At 43.3% G+C, this 20958-nt stretch overlaps 1 non-coding gene and 1 pseudogene across 1 annotated transcript; both read left to right on the forward strand.

Annotated features, from left to right (window-relative positions):
• Positions 1 to 20958, forward strand: part of LOC138242516 (zinc finger protein 271-like) — a 681240-nt pseudogene that overhangs the window by 23882 nt on the left and 636400 nt on the right.
• Positions 18980 to 19062, forward strand: trnal-uaa (transfer RNA leucine (anticodon UAA)). The gene has a single exon. It is a non-coding gene; the product is annotated as a tRNA-Leu (tRNA).

A 20958-nucleotide genomic window follows, 5' to 3' on the forward strand; every position in this document is an offset into this window, starting at 1 on the left:
AACGTAGAACACGAGCAAAGAGTTCTCACTTAACAGAAGATTGCAATGTGAGTACTGTAATATAAAGCACCTGGAGATGCCAAGGATCGAACCCAGGACCTCACCCATGCAAAGCATGCACTCTACCACTGAGCTACATCCTCAACAGAAAAGTGAATCACTTTCCTTTAGTTTCAAAGTCTTCAAAAAACTCGCAATGTAGGAGTCTCAATAGTAAGAGAACATAACTGTCGCGAGTGATTAGTATTCTTGCATATCCTGCCTTGTTTTTGCTTGCCTGGTACAGCCCCCCACGCCATGGTCTGATCACAAACAGATCGGGTGAGCTGTCAGTCCAGGTTGGAAGTAACGTTCGAAAGCACTAAAAATCTGACTTTGGAACGAGAAGACCATGTTTTTGTAAACGAGTAAACGATAAAATAATAATAAGACTATGTCAAGTTCAAGTTCAAATTCAAGTTTATTGTCATTATACTCATAAACAGGTATATGGTATAACGAAATGCTATTTAGCTAGCTCTCGGACATAAGTAGTACAAAGAAAAAAACACAGAGACAGAGACAACAGCCGATGTGCAAACAACAACAGGCAGTGTGCAAAACAACAAAAAGGTAACAGGTTATGTGCAAAAACATGCATCAAAAGAATGAAATAAAGGGATAGAAATTATGGGGAGTGAGCTTTTGACATGTATGGTAGAGGTAGATTTTCAGTATGTACTGAGTACTGTATGTGTGTGAGTGTCTGATTGTGTGTATAAATGTGCGTGGTGCCTGTGAGTGTGTGCTGTGTCTATGTGTGTGTCTGTGAATGTGTGTCTGTGAGTTTGTATCTGTGAGTGTGTGTAATGTTTGTGTGAATGTGTGTGAGTGTGTGGTTGTGTGTCTGTCAGTATGTCATAATGTGTGTGAATGTGTGGGTGTATATCTGTCAGTGTGTGTGAATGTGTGTGTAGGTGGGCTTGGGCTCCAATGCTGTGTCTGACAGAAGTGACCCATCAACCGGTGTTGAGGTCCAGAGTCGCTTGCAAATTTCTAGAGCACTTTATAACTTTCTAGAGTCCAGACCAACGAACAGAAATCTGTGAGTGCTGTGTTTTTATCACTATTAGCGTATGTGGTGTCTGAGGGTGTGTGGGTGTTTGATGTGTGTGGGTGTGTGTCCATGAGTATGTGTAGTGTCTGTGTGTCTATGTGAGTATTAATGATGATAGCACTACTGAATACTAGTATTAATGTGAGAATTATTGATGATAGAGCTACTTTTAATTTTAGTTTTAATGTTAGTATTCATGTTAATATTAGTGATAATCATAGTGTTAGTGTCAGAATATTAATACTCATTGTCATGTTAGTTCTTTTGATAGTATTACTGTTATTATTGGTATTATTAGTGTACTACTAAGTTTGTGTTATTGTTAGTAATAATGATACTGTAAGCCTTAATTGCAGTGTTACTGTTGTAATATTGGCAGTATTTGTGTAAGTGTTAGTTATAGTGTAACTGTAGGTAAGAGTGTAGGTAAGGCCCCGGCTGCCCTGTGGTGGCTCGGGGAGGGCCTGTGGGTCGAACTGGAGGGGCTGCTCTAGGTTGAGGAGAGCCGGGTGTGGCCCAGGGCTCAGAATGCGATGTCTTCCATCCAGCTTGACTGCCTGGAGTTGTACGATGAGGTCCTGGCCAAGTTTGGATTGGAGGCAGCATATGTGGGATTAGTGAGTCACTGAAACCCCTCCCCTTGTCCAGCTTACACTGTGGTATTGGGGCGGTACAGGGGCTGGGGTGACTCTCCTGACCCCTCAGCTTTCCAAGATATCTGCATCACCCCACTCAACCTGGAAATCTCCCAGATCCAAGGGGAGAGAGACAGGAGCTGGGCTGGGACACCAGCCTGCTGTTATTTCAAGTGGGTGGCTGAAAAACACATTGCTTACAGATCACCACTAGGGGGCATCATAGAGTGGGTGGTGAGACTCTTGGTCATCGATGGCAACAGTGGGGTGTCTCTCTCTCTCTCTATTGGCTCTATTAACAGTGGGGTGACCCCCCCTCCCCCTCTCTTTTGGCTTTAGAGATATCACAGTTCCACCCCTAGGTTGCATCTCCTGTCTGGCGCTGTGGAGGTATGATGATGATGATTCACTGTCTTTGTTCTCTCTCTCTGGTACAGGAGTTGGTACTGAGTTAGTGAAGTTTCACAGAGGATATGATAAGAAATTTTACCAAATCCCAAAATTAAAACAGTGAAGACAACAGACAACACAAGCTTATATAATGGAGGTTTGGTTTGACGACTGCAGACATGGTCAGGACATCTCGCCTGATTCTCTCTCCCCATTTTCCTAGGATTTTCCCTTCCAGGGCACAGGAATCATGAAGCAGGACAACTACGAAGAGGCGGTGGAGACACTGAAATCCTACTTTGAAAACACGAAGGTCAGGTGTGAGTTCTCCGAGGTGAACAAGTGCTTCCACCAGGCTGCAGCCAACATTGACGTTGACCTCATCCTGCAGAATTACCTGGGAGTCCCTGTAGCTGAGGTCTGTGAATAGCAGGTTTATTTTTTCTCTTTGTAGTAGTCTTAGGACAGTTTGACCTGTTGTGGGACTCGGCAGGAACAGAAAGGTCTTCTGTGTGTCTTCAGTCTCCACAGCCCAGGAGACGCACGATCCAGGTGGGCGAGGCTGTTGAAGAAAACAAGCTGTCCATCCCTCCCTCTCCTGAATCTTGGCGCCCCTGGGCCCTCCCTCTTCGATCACCTGTGACCCCGCTGAGCTCAGAGAAACCCCTGTTGACTGCGCCATGCTGCCCCCATTAAGTTCCCTCCTCTAAGGAGTGTCAGAGCTCCTGAGCTTCCGGGACAGGTGAGAAGCGAACAGAACCTGAATCCTTGTGTGGAGTTACCTGTACAGACTCTTATTGGACATACTGTATAGACTCACCTGTATGGACTCTAATTGGACACACTGTACAGACTCACCTGTACAGACTCTTATAGGACGCACTGTATAGACTGTATAGACTGTACAGGCTTTTATTAGGACTCACTTTATAAACAGACCTGTTTAGACTCTTATTAAACACACTGTATAGACTCACCCCTGTACAAACACTTAAAAAACTGTACAGACACACTTGTCCAGGATCTTATTGGACAAACTGTGCAGACTCACCTGGTGAAACTCAGTTCATGTGGACCTTATAGTGCGTACAGAATTAGAAGTGAAGGGTGTCTCCATTACCAAGGTCTCCTGTGTGTCTTCAGCCTCCACAGCCCATTATCCAGGTGGACAAGGCTTTCAAAGAGAACCAGCTGTCCACCCCTTCCTTTCCTGGACCTCAGTGCCCCTGGGCCCTCCCTCTACACTCACTTGTGACGCCGCTGAGATCATTAAACTCCCTGCCGACTGCTCCATGCTGCCCCCTCTGTCCTTGTGTAGAGTCAACTGTGCAGACTCTTATTACAGTCACAATGCATATACTGAGGGTATAATAAGAATAAGAAGAACTGACCCCAACAGCAAAGACCTGTGTCTGTCTTCAGTGTCCAAGTGCAAAGAGGCGTGCTTTCCAAGTCAGCCCTGAAAAAAATGAAGAGGACAACATGTCCACCTCTTCTAATCCTGACACTGACCTGCCCCAGGTCACTGCCTCACTGTCCAGCCAGCTGCCTGCCCCCAGACCCATCCCTCGCCTCTCTCCCATCACCTCCCATGAGAAGGCTTGGGTGAAGAAGACTAAGAAAAAGAGGAAGAAGAGGCAGAGGAATCAGGAGAGTCAGGAAGGTCCAAGTCCTGAAGACAGGCCTCCAGAGTTGCTGAAAGTCAGAACACAGGTGCTGAGACACCTAGAGGACCCTGTAGCTCCTGTGATTCTAGGAGAGATGAGGAGTGAACCTTTACTGTAGTGTCCAGTCAGTGTGTCTGTATTAACCCCTCTCTCTCAGTGCAGTGTTAATGTACTGGAGTGTCCAGTCAGTGTGTCTATATTAACTCCTCTCTCGCAAAGCAGGTCAGCTCCTCCCATTCCTTCACCAAGATGCTGTGCTGTTCCGGGGTCGATGAGGATAAGAGCAACACTACAGAGCTGAAGAGATGGAAGGACCCGCAAGGGGGCAAGAGGACAATGGCACCAGTGGAGAAAGTCAGGAATGTCCGGGTTGGGAGGCACCGGTCCCTGAACACCCAGGAGCGGGATAAGGAGAGGAGGCGGAAGCTGGAAGGGTGGTTGATGGATCGGAGAAAGGAGGTGCAGGAGGAGAAGGAGAAGAGGAAGCTGGAGGAGGACAGGATGAAGGTGGAGGAGAAGAGGAGGAAGGAGAGAAGATGGGAGAAGGAGGGAGAGGACAGGAGGAAGATGCTGGAGAAGGAGAAGAGGAAACGGGAGAAGGAGGAGGAGCAGAGGAGGAAGACGCACCAAGGCAGCAGATGCAATTAGGAGGACCATGAACAAGGAGGAGCGGAGACGTGCCCAGAAGGCGGAGGAGAACAGGAGGGAGCAGCAGAAGCAGGAGGTGAGATGGGAGAAGAAGGAGCAGAAGAGGTGGAAGGCCTACGCTCGGGGGCTGGAGAAACGCCTGCAGCAGGAGGAGGAGAGGAGGCAGAAGGAGAAGGAGGAATGGAGGTGAGCTCAGGAGGAGAAGAGGAGGAAGCAGCTGAAGGAGGAGAATAAGAAACGAGCAAAGGAGGAAAAGGAGAGAAGGAGATTTTGGGAAGAGGAGGAGAGGCAATAAGCAAAGGAGAAGAAGGAGAGGAGGAAACTGTTGGAGAAGCAGGAGAAGAAACAAGCAAAAGAGGAGAAGGAGAGGAGGAGAGTTTGTGAAAAGGAGGTAAAGCAAAGCTGAAGAAGGAGGAGGAAAGGAGGAGAGTTTTGGAGAAGCAACAATTGAAGGAGAAGATGGAGAGGTGGAGAGTTTTGGAAAAAGAGTGTGCCCCAGAGTCCAGATGCTGTCAGGTGAGTTATTATAAATAAGATGCAGGAGTACACCCTGTACCAACCTGGACTAACCTTTGTCATTAGTTTCAACCTAATTTCACACCAGCAAATAAATACTGACTGGGAGAGAAGAGGTATCTGACAGGCCAATCTGGGTCAGAGCCATTACTGACCTGCTCGTCTGTTCACAGGGAGAGTCCTCTCTGATGAGACGCCCTATGGATACAGAGATCCAGGGGACATTGAGGGAGACCCCACTTCAGGTAAAGGGGACTACAGACAGGGGACTCAGTGTGGGTGAGGTTGTTCAGGGATGGGATCCACACTGACACTGTGACCTGAGTCCACTTCACTCCACTGTTTCCACACTGACACTGTGACCTGAGTCCACTTCACTCCACACTCTCCTCAATGTCTGTACCTGCAGCTTCTGTTTTACAAAAGTTAGGCTTGAACATCCCATTTCTTTCTTCTTTCTACAATTTGATGTTTCAGAAATAAGAAATTAAACCATTCCTTGATGTAAATTCTGAATGTAACACTTTTGATGGGAACAATTTTTTATTAATTTTAATAGGTTTTTTGCAAGAAACTTTTTAGAACCATTTTATGTGCTTATAATGTCTAATTTATGATATTAAAACTATCAATTAAAAATGAAGGAGCTCTTGGCAACTCACAATGAAAATATCAACCCCAGCGGAAAGGGAAACTTAAATGTTTGTTATCAATATGTATACATTGGACCACACAAAGGAGAAAAGCCACTGTGGACAAATCCAGACACAACATGAGACATCCTGACTGTTATTTACATTTCCCTACAAATCAAGAGAAATTAAGGGTCCTCGTCCTGCAAGAAGGGATGGCTCATTGAAATATACAGCATAGCTACCTCACTTAAAACTGCAGAAATATTAACTACAGATTGTTACAAAGGTGTCTGGGTTCAAATGACAGGAAAGATGAAAGTTCAAACAATTCACACTTTGACAGGTGTGACAAAATGACATTAGAAAACTTATGATCATGAAATTCACTTCCTAAAATGATATCATAATGTTTTTGGACTGTGGGAGGAAACTGAAGCACCTGGCGGAAACTCCAAACAAACATGGGGAGAACATACAAACTCCACACAGATAGAACAACAGGTCAGGAAATAAACACAGGGCGCCAGCACTGCGTGGCAGCAATGTTAACCACAGTTGCACCTGTAAAATAAGTATACTTCCAAAACAGCAGCATATAGTGTATAACAATATTTTATAAACTTTCAGTCTGGATCTTTAAAAATTCATATAATTTTTGTCAGCTGAAAATGTTAGGCTGCCTGCTTTTAGGGGGGGAAATAATTTTTCAAATTTACATGTCGATATTAAAATAACATATTTCCACATATAAATACAATTATAATAAAATATACAAAAAAAGCCTTATTTTCTTTAATGATATGAGTTCTACAGTACTGATACAGTATTGTACAAAATGGTATTATCTGAAGAATCGCCAGAGCACAATGTATCAATTTGGATGATAATAACAAAAGAGGGACACAACATAGAAATCCACAAGGTTTATTTTCAACAACAAAAAATGTGCTTGAAAATAATTTGACAAGGAGGAAACCTTACATGCATGGATACCAGCATTTCCCCAGTAGGTTAAAATGCAGCAGGGAACCGTATAACAGAAGGTCAGTGTCACTTGATATTGCATCACAGAGGCTGATCTCTTCTTCATCATATCCACCATTTCCAGAAACCAGTACACATAACTGTGAGGGTTTAAATTCAGAGGGAAAAATAATTCTCTAAATTAAATTTTATGCTGCACAGAGAGCCTCACGTGTATGTGGTCAGGAAGATCAGTTGGATCGAATGTCGTTCTAATAACTCCACGGTTGTGGGTTTGATCCCTTACAGGCCAGGAGATCTCCTTATCTTTTTCCAAAACCATTTGATCTTTCAGTCCATGGTGTTGAAAAGATGCCACAAACTGTAGACAAATGCTAGTGCTGCAGGTGAAGAGGAAAGCATTCAAAGATTTATGAGTTTCTTATGTGGAGCGAAAATAAAGTGTCACCATTTGCATATGTGAGGCTTCTAAATCAGCTTTCTGTAAAGATGCTCAAATCCAGCCTGTTAAGTAAAAAATATTTTAGCTGGGGATCCTCAAATCAGGCGTGTAGAAAAGAGCACCGCTAAACACCATCGGGAGTGCAGAACATGTGATAAAAGTGTTCTTTAAACAAAAAGTGAAAATAGTGAATTTGTCTTTCACTTAGACGTTCTTCGAAAGCTCAGTAAACGATAAAGCGTGTTTACTGAGCAAGAGACTCGTGTTCTGAATTCTCATCAGATTAACCGGTAATACAGCTACTAATAAAGGTTTACATTAATCTTAATTATTAATAAATAACACTTTTATTAATAAAGACATGTATTGATCAAATTCATTGTGAATAGTTGTGGTGTCTAGAAAACAATTTTAGCTAAATATTTCAAGCGAGTGGTGAATACTGTATGTTCGTTACTTTGTGACCATATTATTTCCACTACTGAACAGTTCAAAAGCGATCGACTGTTCCACTACTGAGCTACTTAAACCCTGTGAAGAGGTGGTTTAAGTTAGTCTCCTACATCAGTAAGATCTAATGGTCAGCAGATGTTATTTTAGGTTTGTTGCAATTGAGAACAGGTTTAGTACAGAGCTGCTGACAAATTTCAGCAGCCAGGTTCGTAGCAATGACCCGTTGTATGGACATTGCCAATCAGCCACAAGAAAAAAAAACATCATTTGTGCCTTTATTAAAAAAAAAAAAAAAGAGTAGTAGTTTATGTGGTAATTTCAGGTACAATGTAAGAACTTAAGTTAACTAGTCCCACAGTAATGTGTGGGGTCCTCTCAATAGAAAAAAAAATACTTGTAACCCGAAAACACAACAACCACAATGCGAGAAGCCTTCCGGGAACCTCGGTAAATCACTGTAGTAGTCTAACGACTACAAAAAATACAATTAAAAAATACTTAACGGAACAACTTCAAAACAAAAATAACATTAAAAACAAATCTGGGAAACAACAAAAACAGAATCTAATGCGAGAGCTTTTTCAAGTCTTCGGTACCCCATTGAACTTGAACTTGAACTTTATTGCCATATGTAACCGGTACTGGTACAATGGAATTCTTACTTATAGAAAGTCTCTCGATTGTAAAACAAGTGTAAAAAACAAGACAAAGTGCAAACAGTGCATCAAGACAATGTACAAACAAACAATAGACAATGTGCAAGTAAACATGTAGACAGTTTGAATGTAAACAATACAGACGTGTAAACAATGACTGGAGATGTGCAATAGATAAGAAATTATAAAGAGGTAGATGGTGATGGTGTAGGTGTGGTCCGAGGGAGATGGCTAAATGTGTTTGCCAGTCTCACTGCTTGTGGATAGAAGCTATTGAAGAATCTAGTGGTAAGTGTCCATATGCTCTTATATCTCTAGCCTGAGGGCAGTGGGGTGAAGAGCTCATGCCCGGGGTGGTGACTGTCCTCTGTGATGGCCAGAATTCTACCACGGCAGCGGTCCTCATAGAGCTGTTTAATCTCGGTGAGACCCCAGCCGATGATCTTCTGGGCCATATTGACCATTCTCTGCAGTGCCTTCCTTTCTCGCGAAGAGGTGTTGCCATACCACACGGTGATCCCGTTGGTGAGGACGCTCTCGATGGTGCAGCGGTAGAAGTTCACCAACACATGTATTGGCATCCCCCATCGCTTGAGGCACCTCAAGAAATAAAGGCGCTGCTGAGCCTTCTTCATGATAGAGTCAGTGTTCACAGTCCAGGTTTGATCTTTAGAGATGTAAATTACCACACACCGAACAAACACCGGAGCCTTTTCAGCAATTTCCAAAAAACGGGCCTGCTCGCCTGCCCACAAGGCTCCGTCTCTTACCCGCTCTCCAGAGCCTGCTGCCTTCTGTGCTGTTCTCTCGGCAGCGCACACAACTCCTGCAGCGCGGTGAGAAAGTTTCCACGCTCCGCCGCAGGGAAGGCTCGCTCCGTGCACACACGTCCTTTCAATGCCAGTTCAACAAGTGCTCCGCATTAGCAGCGTCGGGGCTTCGGCGTGTCGCACCTCACCTCACCTCACCTCGCACAGCCCCCTCCTTGAATGTCTGGTGCTGGGCATGCCCCGCTCTCCTCCACCTTATCTTATCGCGTGTGACCACCGACAATGGCCACAATGCCGGGGAATGGCACCTGTAAAGTGTTAATTGGGGCACAGGAACAGCCCGTCTCGTCTCGGGGGCCGGCTTCAAAGACAATACAGCAAACACAGCAGGGCAGGGGAAGAAGACGACACGATACATGCAGGTACATTCAGCTCCGGCGGGAACGAGTCATTTGTCGGTCTTTTTCAAGTGCTGGGAGCCGAGTAATCCTTCGCTTGTATCGTTTCTCCCCGCTGACTAGATCTCACCCTGCGACTCTCGACTGGGCTCACCCACAGCAGCCCAGCAGGTGTGAGCCTAGCCGGCACCCGGATGGGAGATTCCCCCCGGAAAAGCTCAGGTTGCTGCTGCTCCTGCAAGAGGTGTGACTGGGACCAGTAGGGAGCGCTCACCCTGCGGTCTGTGTGGCTTTCTTATGCCCCAGCATCCTGATGGCGACACTCTGCTGCACAAACAGGCGCCGTCCTTCGGGGGGAGGTGGAAAACCGAGGTCCCGACCCTCCTTGTGTCAGTGTCTCAGGGAGAAGATGGGCAATGTGAGACTGACAGTGCTGTCTGGGAGAAGCTCCTCCTACAGGACTAGGCACATTAGAGCTTCACCAACAGAGTCACACAGCGAACGTGATAACCGCTACACTACGGCAACCTGCAGGGGAACGATGGGAACTCGTGTCCAGTGGCCCAGCGCTCCTCAGCCAGTTTGATGATTTAATTAACTGTATAACTGTTATCACACTCTGTTTAACTGTATATTTATAAGACTGTCTGCGAGAGATGTGTGGGAGATGCTGAATCCCAGGGCTGGTGTGGAATCACACACTGACAGATCTTCTGTGTGATCTGAGTCCCACTGCTCAGAGCTAAAGACTGGTCAACTGGTCACTATTGTAGACACAACCATTGGTCTGCTGCTGCTGAGAATCATGATACACTGGTAAGAGTGGCAATACTCACAACCAATTAATTCAACTGAAGAACCTTAGAATAATCGATTAACTTCGCTGATTGGTGAGAACAAATTATTTTCCCATTTTGACCCTGTTTTTAATATGTAGAATACAATTCAACTGAAGAACTCAGATTGTCAGGATAAAGAGAAGGATGGAGATGAGCTTCTGTCTGTTCAGGAGGTAGGAGTTTTGGTAAAGTACTGAGGGATCCAATGCTCTGTGTGTGAGTCTGAGCTGTGAATCTGACTGAGATACATTTTTTTATTCTGCCTGTGAGAAGTCTTTTCCTTTGCCGATCAATGTTACATCCCATTCAGATACTCTGCACAGACTGTCAGAGTGAGAGAAAAGGAGAGAGAGATGGACAGATAAGAGCACACACAGCGAGAGAGACAGGAAGTGGGAGAGAGAGGAGAAGGAGCATGAAGACAGCGCAGGTGTTCAACCACACTGTGACCACAGGAGACAGGAGGCTTTTCTCAGCTGCTGAGGAGCTCAGGGCTCATGGCCACTCAGGCTCAGAGGCTCTGGCAGCAGTCAGGTCTGGGAGCTTCTCCTCATACTGACTCTGGAGCTCTGAGAGTCAGCCTCCATTCTGACAGGAATAGCCCCTCCTGTTCAGCCCATGAAAGACACACTGAGAGAGCTGTTAGAGCCCTGAGACAGCTGTGTGGGTAGAAGACCTGTCACCCTGTAGAGCTCTGAACACTGGGCTCCCCTGTGTGCCTCACTGTACAGGAACAGAGCTCTGACTGGACTCCCTTTGTGTCTCTGTACAGCGCTAGAGATCTGAACACTGGGCTCCCCCATGTGTCTTCCTGTATACCTCATCACACTGCACTGCACAAACCACAAACTCACTGCACAGTCTGACCTGCAGTTCCAGTAAAGCTCTGTCGAAACAGGCCCATTTCCTAAAGACAGGGGAGTGAAGAGATAGTGCAGTTTTACTCTAAAATATCTCTAAAAATATGCTGTCATATCATTATATTACATTTTTTTATGCTAGCCCAGCAGGAATTGTGGCCTTAAATCACAGCTGTTCAGCTGTATTAACAAGAACTGATTGTTTCTAGTTAATCATTTTATTGTTTGTATTAATATTAAAACTACCAGTTGTACTCTCACTAATATTAACAGGAATACACTAGCATTAGTATTAGTAGCTGTCCATGACATCACGCCGCTCTTTGTGACGAAAGCGAGATGCCTAGCCGGGCATAGTGACGTGGCGCGTGTTGCCGTGGTTACCATACTTATGATTTGTAAACAAATGGAAAATGCATTTCAACTGTTACTCAAACACATTTATCAACTTGGAATATAATTCTCTAGCTCTAGGATTAAATTCCTAAATAATAGGAAAGGGTCAAGAATGGGAAAAGAATCAGTACTCACCAATCGGTGAAGTTAATCGTTAATTCTACAGTTCTTCAGTTGAATTAATAGGTTGTCGATAGATAAGTGATCAATAACTCTCCGCAGTGCGCTCTGCGCGCCTCCCGCGGTCTCGCTCTCTGATCCCGGTGCTCTGGCTGGTGTCTCTGACGTCACAGTGCTCTTTCTTAAATATATAACATCTCCAAAAAAAAAAACACACCGGGCTTTGAAGAGAGGCGATTCATAACAGCTGGAGAAGGTGTAATATTTGTGTGTGTCAGCAGTGAAACTGCATGTTGATTGATGGAGGGCTGAGCGGGGAATAACAGTTGCTCAGGGTCACAGGCCATAGTGAATTTAGGAGCTAGCTGGTTCGGAGTTACAGGTTAAATAATAAAGAGTTTGTTCGAGTGTCACATCTTCGTCCTGGGTTCTTAATTTTTACAACATACGTGTACGAGAAACAAGACAGTGTGTGTGTGTGCCCTGGTGATTCTGGGAGACAGATCGAACCTGGGCTAAAAGAGAGGGGACTTAGCCCTCTTCCATTTGCTAGTTCAAAGTTGTACAACCCATTTGTATCTGCTAGGCGGCGCAGTCGTCGTGCATAAAGAACGCTTTGAAAAGTGTCAAAAGCAAGTCATTCCGAGTTGGTCGTTTGTGTTTTCGAAATGCTGAATTGCTGCGAAATGCTGTAATGATCTCTCGGCTCCTTGGTTGTCATTTCTGCTCCGTAAAGGAATCACAGCACGCGTCAGCTTCCAGCACGGTGGGTCGGGACACGATGCCGGGGGTTGACAAGAGCAATGTCTTCCTCGTTAGTATAGTGGCAAGTATCCACGCCTGTCACGCGGGAGACCGGGGTTTGATTCCCCGATGGGGAGTCACTCTTCTTCTACCTCCTTAGAGAAAGGACTGCCTTTCACTTCTCTGTGTCTTCTTTCACAGCACCGTGCACCTTTTCATTGCTCTCGCTTTCAGAGCCTCTGCACGGCACACGACTCGACATAAGGACGCGCATTGAAGTGAAAGCAGGAAGCGCTCACAAGTGACTCTGGACCTCAACACCTGTTGATGGGTCACCTTTGTCAGACACAGCAGTGGAGCCCAAGCCCACCTATACAAATACTCACACACACTGACAGATATATGCACACACACTCACACAGTATCACACACTGAAAGACCCACATCCAAATATTCACACACAGACACTACACACACTCACAGACACACACATAGACACTACGAATACTTATAGACACACATCCACAAACTCACAAACACACACTCACACACTGACGGACACCACACACTCCTCACAAACACCACACACAAACAGACACATACACTCATAACTACAAATACACTATAAATAACACTAATTCAAATACCACTAATATTGCAACAGTAACACTATCACTAAGCCTTACACTATCATCCTAACACTGACACAAAATACTGCTACACTAATAATACTAATAATAACAGTAATGCTATTACTAAAACTAACATGACTACTAGTGTAAATAATCTAACCTTTTCTCTGTAATTATCACTAATATTAACAGGAATACTAGCATTAAAACAATCAATAGCACTATCATCATTAATACTCACATGAAAACTATCATTAATATTAAAACTACCGATTGCACTCACACTAATATTAACATGAAGACACTAATATTAGTATTAGTTGCTGTCCGTGACGTCACACCGCTCTTTGTGACGAAGGCGAGACACCTAGCCGTGGACAGTGACGTGGCGCCTGTTGCTGTGGTTACCATACTGATGATTTGTAAACAGTGGAAAAATGCATTTAAACTGTTACCTACACAAATTTTTAAGCTCTAGCATACAATTGATGAACGACAGAGGCCACTCCGACCTCTTCTCGGTTTTCTTCAATGACTTACTAAGGATCTTCTTCACATTCGCCCATGCAGGGGAAGACAGTTACACCAAAGCAAACGCAGGAAAGTGCATTTCAAGCAGAGACCAGGAGGCACTTGTTTACACCGAGAGTGGTCGGAGAATGGAACAATGCGCTCAGCCCTGTTGCCGGAGCCGATTCTTGATGAGATCTTGGGCTCACTAAGAGGCCCCCGCTGGATGCTAATCTTTCTGTTGTTCTTGCAGGTCTTGGTACAAGAGTGCATGAAGGCACCAGAAATACACTGGGAACAAATGACCGGTCGCTCAAGACCTCTGTGAACTCAAAAAGAGGCTGTTTCCTCCTGGTTTTGAACCAGGGACCTTTCACATGTTAGGCAAACATGATAGACGCTACACTACGGAAACCTGCACACACCCCTTCTGGTGTCTCGCTTGCGTTTCGGGCTGAGAAAGCTTTCCAAAAAGGGTCAACTATATTGACAATACTACTGACAGCAGGAGGATTAAAATATTCTTTTCTCAGCAGCTTATTAAAAACAGCTCCCATGATGTTCAAACCGTCTTTATACACAGAACACTGACACAGCTTTGTGTTCTGAATCTCTTTTTCTCGTGCTTTTATTTAATGTGGCACAATGCACTGGTATAGGGGTATTCTGTTCACAAACCAATAGCATTTAAACCACAGCACCCACAATGCTGCAAGTAAGTGTTTTGCACACTAAGCAGGTCCTCTGACTTTTCCCAGCTTTGTTTTGGGTTGTGGAACCTTTATTTTTTTATGATTTTTTGAAGATAACACTACAGGTAATACACTGGGATAGGTGGGTCGTCTTCATGGCTCAATAGCATTTCAAATACAACAGCCACACTGCTGAAACCAGGTGTTTTACACACCAGACAGCCCCCCGAACCTTATACAACCTTGCTGTGGCTGTGGCCCCTTTCTTTATTTTGTAGCACAACAGCCACAGTGCTGCAACCAGGTGTTTTACACCAGACATTTCACCTAACCTTATACAACCTCGCTTTGAGTTGTGGAACATTTCTTTATTTTTTAATGATTTTTTTACTGTAATCAAGTGATGTGCTCACTAGGCAGGCCTCCTGACCTTTCACAGTCATGCTTTGTTGTGTGCAACTTTAATTATCTTTTTAGGATTTTTTGAACATGGCAACTTCCACCGAGACGGGTGGGGGGTGTGGGGGTGCTCTTCAATAGCTTTTTCATCTATACACACAAACGGATGTAACCAAGACACTCAGAACCTGTCACGCAGGGGCTGACTGCTGAGGATAGGGATCCAATGCGGTGCCCTTGGTAGGGTTGGCACGAGACGCAGGCGTAGTCGGAGTAAACAGGCAGGGGCCCGAGTCCGGGAAGGCGTAGTACAGGCGTAGGCAAAGAATCGACAGGCGAAGGCATGGTTGAGGGACTGGCAGGGGTCGGAGTCCGGGAAGGCGTAGAAGTTGCGTCGGTAGACAGAGGCATAAAAGAAGAGACAGGCTTGGGTCAGGATCCGAGAAAGCAACCTGAACTCATAGAAAAACAAGAATGCCCCCGAGACACCTGCACCCCCCTCCTGGACCACTCTGGTATCAACACCCCCAAACCCATCCATACCAGCTAACAAGACCCAGAATCGGTGCAACCCTCCAACCTGGACCAAGAGCAGGATTGGACAAGAACCTGCACCACACTACGTACACAGGTTTGTATTTTTGGCTGAAGATGAAAATGTCTAACATAGATTGTTTTGGTTCTAGCAAACAATAATAATAGTTGTTAAAATCCAAACACACATAATGAGATCACTCTCTGTCAGTATGTGTAACATTCTGGGTCTGAGCTCCTCTGTATTTGGGCTAAAGAGAGTTCAACAACATTATTAAATGCACTGACATCATAATCTGACAAGAGACATTGTTTAGGGGAGACTTGACCACCCACTGTCCCCCTGGTATCGTGAAGTTCATTGTCCTTTAGCTTTCCAAAACCAGAATCACTTGGGACTCCAGGGGGATCGGTGTATGCAAAATATGAATTCCTTATGCAAGAAATTGTATATGGTCAATATAGTGATCATATCTTATCAGCAGATGGTAATCTCCAAGGAACAATCTCTGGCCATCACAGAGGACAGTCACCACCCCGGGCAGGAGCGCTTCACCCCACTGCCCTCAGGCTAGAGATATAAGAGCATATGGACACTTACCACTAGATTCTTCAATAGCTTCTATCCACAAGCAGTGAGACTGGCGAACACATTTAGCCATCCCCCTCGGACCACACCTACACCATGACCATCTACCTCTTTATGATTTCTTATCAATTGCACATCTCCAGTCATTGTTTACACATCTGTGTTGTTTACATTCAAACTGTCTACATGTTTACTTGCACATTGTCTATTGTTTGTTTGTACATTGTCTTGATGCACTGTTTGCACTTTGTTTTGTTTTTTACACTTGTTTTACAATCGAGAGACTTTCTGTAAGAATTCCATTGTACCAGTACCGGTTACATATGGCAATAAAGTTCAAGTTCAAGTTCAATGGGGTACCGAAGACTTGAAAAAGCTCTCGCATTAGATTCTGTTTTTGTTGTTTCCCAGATTTGTTTTTAATGTTATTTTTGTTTTGAAGTTGTTCCGTTAAGTATTTTTTAATTGTATTTTTTGTAGTCGTTAGACTACTACAGTGATTTACCGAGGTTCCCGGAAGGCTTCTCGCATTGTGGTTGTTGTGTTTTCGGGTTACAAGTATTTTTTTTTCTATTGAGAGGACCCCACACATTACTGTGGGACTAGTTAACTTAAGTTCTTACATTGTACCTGAAATTACCACATAAACTACTACTCTGTTTTTCTTTTTTTTAATAAAGGCACAAATGATGTTTTTTTTTCTTGTGGCTGATTGGCAATGTCCATACAACGGGTCATTGCTACGAACCTGGCTGCTGAAATTTGTCAGCAGCTCTGTACTAAACCTGTTCTCAATTGCAACAAACCTAAAATAACATCTGCTGACCATTAGATCTTACTGATGTAGGAGACTAACTTAAACCACCTCTTCACAGGGTTTAAGTAGCTCAGTAGTGGAACAGTCGATCGCTTTTGAACTGTTCAGTAGTGGAAATAATATGGTCACAAAGTAACGAACATACAGTATTCACCACTCGCTTGAAATATTTAGCTAAAATTGTTTTCTAGACACCACAACTATTCACAATGAATTTGATCAATACATGTCTTTATTAATAAAAGTGTTATTTATTAATAATTAAGATTAATGTAAACCTTTATTAGTAGCTGTATTACCGGTTAATCTGATGAGAATTCAGAACACGAGTCTCTTGCTCAGTAAACACGCTTTATCGTTTACTGAGCTTTCGAAGAACGTCTAAGTGAAAGACAAATTCAAATTCAAGTTCAAGTTCAAGTTCACAAGTAATAGGTTTCTTCCATGCTGAAAAATGATCAAATGATTGATGAACCCAAGTGATTTGAAAGAAATGTTCCACAACTCAAAGCGAGGTTGTATAAGGTTAGGGGAGCTGTCTGGTGTGTAAAACACCTGGTTGCAGCACTGTGGCTGTTGTATTTGAAATTCTATTGAGCCATGAAGTCGACCCACCTATCGCACAGTATTACCTGTAGTGTTATCTTCCGAAAATCATTACAAAATAAAGAAAGGGGCCACAGCCACAGCAAGGTTGTATAAGGTTCGGGGGGCGGTCTGGTGTGTAAAACACTTGGTTTCAACAGTGTGGCTGTTGTTTTTGAAATGCTATTGAGCCATGAAGAAGACCCACCTATCGCACTGTATTTACCTGTGGTGTTATCTTCTGAAAATCATTACAAAATAAAGAAAGGGGCCACAGCCACATCAAGGTTGTATAAGGTTAGGGGGCCTGTCTGGTGTGTAAAACACTTGATTTCAGCAGTGTGGCTGTTGTATTAGAAATGCTATTGAGCCATGAAATCGACCCACCTATCGCACTGTATTTACCTGTGGTGTTATCTTCCGAAAATCATTACAAAATAAAGAATGGGGCCACAGCCACAGCAAGGTTGTATAAGGTTAGGGGGCCTGTCTGGTGTGTAAAACACTTGATTTCAACAGTGTGGCTGTTGTATTTGAAATGCTATTGAGCCATGAAGAAGACCCACCTATCGCACTGTATTTACCTGTGGTGTTATCTTCCGAAAATCATTACAAAATAAAGAAAGGGGCCACAGCCACAGCAAGGTTGTATAAGGTTAGGGGGCCTGTCTGGTGTGGAAAACACTTGGTTTCAGCAGTGTGGCTGTTGTATTTGAATGCTATTGAGCCATGAAGTCAACCCACCTATCCCAGTGTATTACCTGTAGTGTTATCTTCAGAAAATCATAAAATAATAAAAGGTTCCACAACCCAAAACAAAGCTGGGAAAAGTCAGAGGACCTGCTTAGTGTGCAAAACACTTACTTTCAGCATTGTGGGTGCTTTGGTTTAAATGATATTGGTTTGTGAACAGAATACCCCTATACCAGTGCATTGTGCCACATAAAATAAAAGCATAAGAAAAAGAGATTCAGAACACAAAGCTGTGTCAGTGTTCTGTGTAAAAAGTCGGTATGAACATCATGGGAGCTGTTTTTAATAAGCCGCTGAGTAAAGAATATTTTAATCTTGCTGCTGTCAGTAGTATTGTGAATATAGTTGACCCTTACCTGAATGAAAACAGGACGTAAAGGAAGGGTTTCAGAAATCAAACAAAGCTTTAATCCCATGCTTACAGTCTGGGTAATTGGAGACTGCGCTGTTCTGCTTCCTATGGTCATATATGGGGTTTTCGCACGAAGCCGTATTGAACAGTATTTCTCATGTTGTGAACGTGTGCACACAGCGGTCCCCCGGGTTCCAGTTCGTGCGTAATTACACATCGATGAAAAACCGGAGGTTTAAAAAAAGATAATTAGCTCACTGATAGTTTGATGTAAAGGCTGTGGAAATATCCACAAGGCGTGGTCTTTAAAATGAATTTGGTTTGAAGGCGTTCTGTGCTTCCATTGCGGAGATATGGACAAAAGAATATTCATGCTTGGTAAAAAAATGTCATAAAAACGAAAAAGTAAAGGCTGAGAAAGCATTCACAATGTATTTTATACACAAAGGAAGTATTCTCACAACTGTAAGAGGTTTCGTGTAAACGCTACAGGCGTGCCAACATCTTTTTCGAACTTCAAGCTGTTTACCCCGGTTGGCTCTTCTCTCTTGCAGGGTGATGGCAAACTTCTTGAGAGAGGGAGTCTCCTACGTAAGGCTGCTCTTTGTCAAGAGTGGAGACAACAGAAACAGACTTCAAACCGACTAATTACTGAGAGCAGGCGAAAATGTCTTTGGAAAAGAGGAAATGACTGCTGACCGTAAACGCTCAGCTCCGGACAAGTGCTCCTCGTTAGTATAGTGCTGAGTACCCCTGCTTGTTGCGCGGGTGACTGGGGTACGTTTCTGTGACAGGGCGCTGGTTTAATTTTTTTTAAATGTTGAATCATATTTAAATGTTAAACAACTGAACAGCATCTAGCTGTAGATCAGGATGGCTGAGTGGTTAAGGCGTTGGACTTAAGAGCCAATGGACAAATGTCCACGTGGGTTCAATCCCCACTCCTGGTAGTGTTGCAATAAGTTTTAAGTGACAGAACACTTTGATGATTTACACTCTATTTAAATATTAATTTACTAAATTTCAGTTCTCTTTTCTCACACTCCCTGGCATAACTGAACTCTCACTATCGCATACTGAAGGCTTTACATGCATTAGCTGTGATACAGCTCCCAATAAAGCTGGAATCAAACAGTTTGTTCTGTTTCTCATGGTGATCCTCTTCTCGATCCAAATGAAATGTTTAATATGATGCATCGAGAAAAAAAAAGGAGTGAATTTCCGCCTGTAATGATTAACATTTTGATCAAACATTTTGTAACATCCCCGGAAGATTATACAGTAGAATCCTGGTTTGTGGCTTAAATTCAAGGTAAACAAGACTAAGGAAACGAGTTGGAAACTTGATGTCGAACTGGAATTTAAGTACCCGGAATATTTCACTACATTTGGCAATATGTGCCAGAGAGAAGCACTTTAGATCCCTTCGATAGCTCAGTTGGTAGTGCGGCTGACTGTATTAGAAACATTTAGGAATCCTTAAGTCATTGTTTCGACTCCAGCTCGAAGGAAGGTGCTTTTGTGAACTTTAATCAAATAGTTAAAATAGCGAATCTTTTTCACTCAGACGTTGATCAAAAGCTCAATAAACGATGAAGCAGAGGCTGTTGTTCCGAATTCAGCTAACATCTGGTTGTCTTGTTTTGGCCATGATCTGATCTTTGAATTAAGGGACTACGCTGTCTGATTTGTAATTCAAAAATAGATACAAATGTCACTGTTTTCAAAGGATAGGTACTTAATTGGCTTTATGATTTGGTATTGATTTTGTATCATTATATTATTACGTTTGTGCTTTCTGTGTTTTTTATCGTATTCTGAACTTATTTTTTAAACAAATGCTAACAAAGACAAATACAGCCCACATCTGTTTATACCAGCGGTGAATTGTACATTTTTATTAAGTACAATCTACTGTATTTTTAGAAAAAAATGGCATACTGTGCACGATATGTTGCAGAAACACAACCTGATATATTATTTTAATCATTTGACAAGTATGAGGTCCCGGATCCAAATCTTCAGTTCTGATTTTTTTTAAAGTGATATCTTCTCTTCCTCTCATGGAAATCACAAGATGTGAGCAAATGTTTTTTGTACTTTTTTTTTCACGTTGCGATCCAAAGAGCCTCAGACGCACAGTCTGACAGTAACCAAACCAGAATGGATTCTGCTGGGAGCCGGACTGAGCTCATTCTCACTCCCTGTGCTGAAAACAGAATCTCTCTTCCCAGGACATCGTCTACAGCTGCTAGATATTGCTCTGCGTCCTACTGCTCCAGCAATTCCTTTGACCAAAGACAGATCACTTGTGTGCTTTTAAACTTCTTGCTGCTACAGGCTCTTTGATGGCTCATACTGATTGTCCTGTGGATCTGAAAGAAAATGTTAAAGCTGGTAAATGTTTGATTGTAATTTGCATCTAGCTACAACGTCCCTGGAAAAGATAATTTATTAGTTGCGTGCAATCGGAATCTTTTACTTCACGTATGGTAGTGAAAATAGTTTTAAAAATGTTTTCTAAAGAAGATTGTATTGCCAGGACCTGCCTTTAGCGCTCAGTAGCAATGACGCTGTTGATATAGATGGACAAGAATTTAAGATGAATTGATGATCTAAGCTAAAATAGCCCTAACACGCTTCCTGTAACAGTGTTTGTATTTATAGCAAGTAAAATTCTTTTTCAAACCCGAACGTTGCTTTTGCATTAAATGTTATGTAACCATTAGCGGTTTCGTAGCTTCTGAAGAGCGCACTTTTCCAAACTGAAGCCTATAAGAACATTATTCAAGATGCACCATGGCCCAGAATCATGCATCGGGACAAGGATTAACATCCATTGAAAG

Source organism: Lepisosteus oculatus, chromosome 14, assembly GCF_040954835.1.
Source record: "Lepisosteus oculatus isolate fLepOcu1 chromosome 14, fLepOcu1.hap2, whole genome shotgun sequence".
Lineage (NCBI taxonomy): Eukaryota > Metazoa > Chordata > Actinopteri > Semionotiformes > Lepisosteidae > Lepisosteus > Lepisosteus oculatus.